Genomic DNA, 6,855 nt, shown 5'->3' with positions numbered 1-6,855 from the left:
TGTGTGTGTGTGTGTGTGTGTGTGTATGTGACCAGGATCAGCCTAACTTTACCCAACATATGTTGTTGGAACCAGAATGCAAACTTCCCACCGTGGGCCAGTGCATTTGAGATGAGGGTTGCATGTAATACACACTTCTGAAAATCCCCAGAAGGGTCTGGTGTGTTCTCTGCAGGACGCTTGGCGTGACCGCTGGGACTAAACCCTGGCTGGACCTTGCATATGGTAAAGCCACTAAGCTACAGGCCTAAGTGCTCTCAGTGGAATCTCACATTCTGGCTAGCTGCTGCTTCTTTACGTTATGTCTGGAGAGGGGCCGAGAACCGACTCACCTCTTCCCATGCGTTTCCCTGCCCTCGATGTCTGGCTTGAGTAGGGTGTGGGCCTAGCCTGTTGCTGTTTGGTGTAAGGAGCATGATTTGTTGTTTTGTTTTGTTTTGTTTTGTTTTGTTTTGTTTTGTTTTGTTTTGAGACAGGGTTTCTCTGGGTAGCCCTGGGAACATTATTTTTAAAAATCTCTCAACCTCTCCCTAGAAAAGCAATCTAAAGAGTCTTTAGGTCAGTAGTGCCGCGAACTGCTGTTTGTCATTGGGAGCTATGGGTTAGAACTGCCTCTGGGCAACTCTTGTTTTCAAATGATCTGCAGTGCAAGCGGTTGTCTGAGTTTCACGCCTAAGCATGCCTAAGAATATTTTCATAAACAAATTGACAAACAAATGCACGGTTACAGTCCTTAGTGACTGAGTCTGCTATCTACAGAGAGGCAGCCCCTGCCCCCAGGGACGCAGCCTATGGTCCTGAGGGGACAATGGGGAAAGTACCTCGAAGCCAGAACCTGATCTGGGGACCCTGGACCAGGAGGGAGGAGGGGTTAACTCAAACTCAAGAGTGCAGGAAAGAGCTTTATTTTATTTCAGAGGCAGCATCTCATGTGGCACAGGCTAGCCTAGAACCCTATAGCTGATGATGACCTTGAACTCCGCATCCACCAGCCATGTGCTGAGATCTCCCACCACACACCTGTTTGAGGCCAGGCTGGGAATTGAACCCCAGGACCTCATGCTCACTCGCTAGGCAAGCTTGATACCTACGGTGCTAGATTCCCCAGCCTGAGGGAAAAGAACTCCTAAGGAAGTGGAGTCTGAGCTGAATTGGGAAGGGGAACGAAGTTCAGGCGCTGGTAAGCAACCTGGTGGATGTGGCAATCTGTGCAAAGTTCCGGAAGTAGTGGAGTTCAGTTCACACGGGGCCCGTAGAGCTGCGAGGGCCGGGTGGAAAAACCTACGGAATTTCCTTCTACAAGTTATTTTAGTAGTGGTGCTCCCCTCCCACAAATTAAAATAGAGCTGAGATGCAATCCAGCAGCTCCATTTTGGGATCTACCCCCAAAAGAATTGGGCTCAGAAGAGACATGTGTATGTTATGCTCACTGTTATCTGCGAGAGATAGAATGTGGGAGGGGTGTTCACTGGCAGACGGACAAACAGACGGACCGTGACCCATACATATCATCCTTCAGCCTTCAAATGGAAGGACCTCTGGCACTCGCTACCTGAGGAATTTACGCTAAGAGACAAAAGCCTATGAAAAGACAGGCTGGGGAGGGGGCTGGTTCTTAGCTTGCCATGCAAACTAAGGACCTAAATTGAGACCCTCAAGGCAGAAGAGGATTGCATGGCTGGTTTCCAGGGACAAAGGGAGGGGGACAGTGAGCTGCCCTGTGCTGGGGAGGGGTTCGGTTTTTACAGTGCGAAGCGCTGAATGGATCGGTGTGCTGCCTGTCCCTGACGGTTGGCCCATGACTTCAGTGTCCTTAATGCCACCAAACTGCATGCTGAAAGCTTGGTAATGAGGCTGCGGAGATGGCTTAGTGGGCAATGGGCTTACCTGGCAATCCTGACCTCACCAACCCCCACCCCACCCTACCCCACCCCCAAATTCTGTTGCCAGAACCCGTGAAAAGGAGGAAGCCACACTGGTATCATCTGACCTCCACAGGTCAGTAATATTTCCTAAAACTTGGTGGGATAATAGAGTTTATATCATAAAGAACAAATTTGCGCAGTAGGATTTTTCACAATAAAAAAAAAATTTGAGGGTTGGAATCATTTTGGAAACATGGCTCTGCACTCCTTGAGTTTTCCTACAGGTCAGGCGTGGCTCTTGGTTTTGGGGTGCAGGGCACACAGGAGAGGCAGTTCCTGCCTTCCTGGGGAGCAGGGAGGGGTCAGTGAACTAGGGAACAAACAGTTGAAATTAGTAAGCAAGTCCCGCAGACAGAGCTGGGCTAACATCTTCAGATAGACTTGGTTCTCAGAACTGGCCTCTTCAGAGACCCTCTGCCCTCCATCCTCCCAATTAACGATGGACCACTGCCCAACCCTGGACTTGACCCTTGACCCCACGCCTCCGTCCCAAGAAGCCACTTTCTACTTCCTTCTTCCTGCTCAGCCTGGTCGGGGAAGTCTGATGGGTTTTCACTTCCTATTTTCTCTGCTTTTCTGCCCAGATTGTCCAAACTATCTCTTCCTCCTCCTCCCCCTCCCCCCCCCCCCCCCCCCCCCCCCCCCCCCCCCCCCCCCCCCCTTCCTCCCCCCCCCCCCTTTCCCCCCCCCCTTCTCCCTCCCCTTTCCTTTTCCTCCCAGTCCCTCTCCCTCCCATTCTCCCTCTTCCCTCTCCTCCCCGTTCCCCCCCTCCGGTGTCTCTCTGTCTCCCTCCCTCTCTCAATGGATAAAGGGGTAAGTTAAGGCATGCATGCTGCCTTCTGGTTTTCTGATGTGAAGCCATAAGCTGCTTCATGCTTCCCTCGTGACCTCCCGGCTAAGATGGAATGCATCCTGGAACTGACGGTTGGACTCAACCTTTCTTCTTTCCATTGCCTTAGTTAGCATCGTCTATCACAGCAAATGGGAGAGAAACAGGGTCTTTTTCTATAGCCCAGGCTGGTCTGGAACTTTTGGTCCTCCTGCCTCTGCCTCTGCCTCTGCCTCCTGAGAGTCAGGATTAGAGGTCTGTGCCCCTCTGACCGACTCTCAACCTTATTTATACCAACCACAGTGTAAACACTGTAGAATTCTTAAACTGAATGGCTTAGGGAATAATGAAGAGAAGGAAAAAACTATTTACATGTTCACTATAGCCCCAGGTATATGTAGTTGGTTGAATCCTGGGATGCGGTTCCCATGGATACAGAGGGCAGCTGCTCTGACCAGATATAAGTCATGGACATTATTACCACCGAAGCTGAGGGATTTATTTGCATGACTCAGGCCTTCCCAGTGCTATCTTCTTGCTCGACCACCTAAAACAGTACAATGCATTTGTTACAGCTCCTAAGTCTCTTCTGGTCCTTCGGAGGTTTCAGATTTTCCTCGAATTCCCTGACCTTGAAAGCCAGGTGGGACCTATGCTGGCCAGCACACTTAATGTAGCTGTCCCTCAGACTGGGTTTGTCTGATGTTTTCTCAAATCTAGGGCCTTTCTAGTTCCTGCACGGAAGAGGTGCTCTCTCTGCACTGTAGGTTACCCATGTGACATTTTACAGCCATGATGCCATGATGCCCTTGAACACTGGGTAAGTGGGTGTCTGCCAAGTAATTACAACCCCCCCTCCCTTGGCAAGGGGCTTTTAACATGGTGGCAAAGGTAAAGTTATACAGGAAATGGTTGCTAGATTAGGTTTCTAAAGTGAAAGCATTTGGTAAACTGAGGCAGTGTTCTCCAAGCATGTCTGGAAGGATTTGTTCTCTAAACACTCACAGGAGCTCTCTGGGTCGGCAAGGAAAAGCTGAATGCTCTTGTCCAGGCGTGGGACAAAGATGATGCTACTGCAGTGGGCACAAGGGGAGACCTGGAGCAGCATTCTGCCTGATAGTATTGAAGGTCATGCCAATCCAGACCATACTACATCACGTTAAGAACAGAAAGTGTTGTAAAGTCTTAAGGTAACGGGCAGGTAACATGGCTCAGTGGATGACCCGAGTTTAATCCCAGAGACTCCCAGGGTTGAGTGCAAAAGGCAACTCTGCAAGTTGTTTCTCTGACATCCACACGCATTGTGCCATTTACACACCCACATATGTGTGAGTATACACACACACAGTAGATAAATAAGTGTAATAAGAACCTTAACTTAAAAGTCACATGGGCTCTTGGAGTGGGGCTCCTTTGACAGAGCGTTCCTCTAACATGTACTAAGCTCTGGGTTCCATAGCCTGTGCTACATGAGCCAAGTGTGGCAGAGTATGTAGGCTATCAGATCAGGAGTTGAGGCCAGCCTGGGCTACATAAGACCATGACGCAAATTCAGGAAGCAAGGAAGAAATAGAAGGTACTCCTTTTATGTGTTCAGGGTGGGAATGTAAATCGTTGGTATCAAAGGCTGAAAAATTAGATCGCCAAGCACCAGGGTTATGGCTCAGTGGTAGAGGGTTTGGCAGGCATGTGAAAGGCCCCACCCCACCCCACTTCCACCCCACCCCCAAGGACTAAAAATACCCCAATATAAATACTAGGTCTCAAACCATGTTTTAATAAGATTGTATTGTAGGCTGAAAGAAAAAGAAGGCATGTTTTCACCGTCTACAAGAAAGACAGGGAGCCCCACAGATCTTATCAGTAATTAAGGACTGCAGTGTAGTTAGTTTTCATTTTCTTTCTGCTGGGCTAGATTTACAAATTGGTATTTAATAAACAAACGTCATTTCTGTGGCTAGAGAAACTGTTTTCTTCTTTAAACACACACACACACACACACACACACACACACACACACCAAAGCTCTCTGTTTCTTGTGCTACTAGGGAGGGTAGCCTTGTGTACAGGGCTTGGTGAATATTCCCGGTGGCTCCTTTGGGATTCAAACTCGGTCCCCTTTCAGAGGCTTAGAAAACTGGGGTAGTGAACGAATGCTCTCCTAAAATCTCCTACCTCTGCAGGTGACTGTGTGTTTGTCTTTAGATAAAATGAACAAACCTGCATGGGTTTGGCAGTAATACTGCTAATGAAATAAGGCCGGCTCTTTCCTGTCCTGCGTGGAAATTTAAGGGTCCAGAGAGAAGACCCAGAAGAGACCATCTGGAATCAGTCATTCCCGGTCTGAGGTCTCTGCCTGCCTTCCCGCCCCCCCCCCCCNCCAGCAGAGGCAGTTGCCCAACTCCCCGCTGGGCAGGAATCTGACCTCTTCCTCAATGTTAACCCCTCCCTTCCCATCCCAGGCCTGGAAGCAACAATGGCTTGTGTATAGTTCTGAAACAATCTTTTATTAACTCTGTTTAATTACAAAAGTTGTGTGTACACATGAAACAGTCAATGTCGAAGGCTACCTAACACTAATACTAAAAAATCCCTTTTAATTTCTGGGTGTCAACCAGAGGTACTCAAAGTTCCTGACTCCACACAAGCGCTTCCTGAAATCATCTTTCCACTAAATGCTGCGTTTACCTGATCTTACCTGAGCTCTTGGCAATCAGAACAATGACATACTGCAGTTGTCAGAGCGCCTCAAAACCGTTGAGTCATTTTAAACGTGCACTAACTCATATCCGGGTCATAGCACCATTAAGAACCCCCGGAGTTAACCACCTGGGAGCTTTTTACTCCTAAGTCAGTAGCCTTCCTCAGACAGTCCAAGAGGTCTGTGCACCCCAAGACAAGAAAAGTCAGAACCAGGCAGGGAGGTCTGAGGAGCAAGCTTACGGGAAGTGGGTGACCTTTGTGCCAGGGTGACCTCTGGACTTTTTGCCAGTGGTTCCTATTCCTCTGATTGCCGGGCACAGAGGCTGCTGATGCAATAGCTTTGTCATAGGTGAGAGAGACCGGGGCTGCGGCCTTAGAGATGAAGTTCCCAGTCTTCCCCCGGACTCACAAGTGTGGATGGCGAGTCACCCTGGTAGCCAAGGAAGAGCTCGCGTGCTCTCTCTCCTGGGATGGGCTGGTTTCGCGGAACTTGAAGAGGCTTCCTGTAAGCTGGCTGAACACCATTCGAGAATTAGTTAGGGACATTCCTGAGGGACAGAGCCATCATTGTGATGAAAGCCTAAGATGTTTGGGAACTGTCCTTAACTGGATTGCTATGGGGAGCAGAGGGAGGTATGTCCTTGCAATCATCCTTGTGGATGGGGAGCTATTGAATGTTCAGAACAATCTTCTGACAAGTAGGGAAACTGAGGCAGGGGGATGCTACCCACTGTGCAACGTCCCCACATCTCCAGGGTTTCAGTCCTTTAGATCACAACTTAAATAGTTGTAATTTAAATAGGGATGTGAGGGTCTTGGCTCCTCGTGGTCCTTTAGGGACTCCTGTTCCCTCGTCTTCAGTACTTTCATTTCTGAGGGATCGATCAATAATATTCCCAGCCAGGCCATTTGCCTGCCATGTGGTGGGCCAATTCTCAAGGGAGCTAAGTATGGCCAGCCTGGGCTACAAAGAGAGACCAGAATGGAGTTTGGGGAGACTTCTGGGGTAAAGAAGTGGGGTGATTCGTAGCTCGGGGGAGGTGACCAGAGTTGCAGGGAATGTCCTGCACATCCAGTATCAAACCTCTGGGCTCCTCAGGGTGCTTGTGTGTTCTCACGGCAAGGTCAGCATGAACTAAGGCGACTGGATTCTTGCTTTCTGATCCCAAAATTGATAGGTTATTTCTCCGACCGTGAAATGAGCCCGTTCAAACGAGATTAGGTTATATTAAATGCAGGATTATTGGGAAGCTGCGAGTTCACTAGTCCCAAGGATTGAGGTCAGGGGTGTCGATATGGGGGTAGGGGGAGAAAGAGAGATAGGGTGCTGGAAGAGAGAGAAGAGAGAGGAGGAGGGGGAGGGGGAGAAGGAGGGGGGAGAGAAAAAGAGATTGATTG

At 49.2% G+C, this 6,855-nt stretch overlaps 1 protein-coding gene across 6 annotated transcripts in view; it reads left to right on the top strand.

The window, feature by feature from the left end:
- Positions 1–6,855, top strand: part of Tmem51 (transmembrane protein 51) — a 50,687-nt gene that overhangs the window by 8,037 nt on the left and 35,795 nt on the right. Inside the window, exon 1 of one of the 6 annotated variants that reach the window (XM_029539767.1) lies at positions 5,193–5,962. The exons of 4 other annotated variants lie outside the window; for them this stretch is intronic. The gene's annotated coding sequence lies outside the window, so the exon portion shown is untranslated. Of the gene's footprint in view, positions 1–5,192; positions 6,091–6,855 lie in introns of those variants that run through there. One more of the 6 variants, XM_029539765.1, reaches the window with a different exon arrangement.

This window comes from Mus pahari, chromosome 6 (genome assembly GCF_900095145.1).
Source record: "Mus pahari chromosome 6, PAHARI_EIJ_v1.1, whole genome shotgun sequence".
Classification (NCBI taxonomy): domain Eukaryota; kingdom Metazoa; phylum Chordata; class Mammalia; order Rodentia; family Muridae; genus Mus; species Mus pahari.
This window is presented reverse-complemented; position numbering and strand designations above follow the sequence as displayed.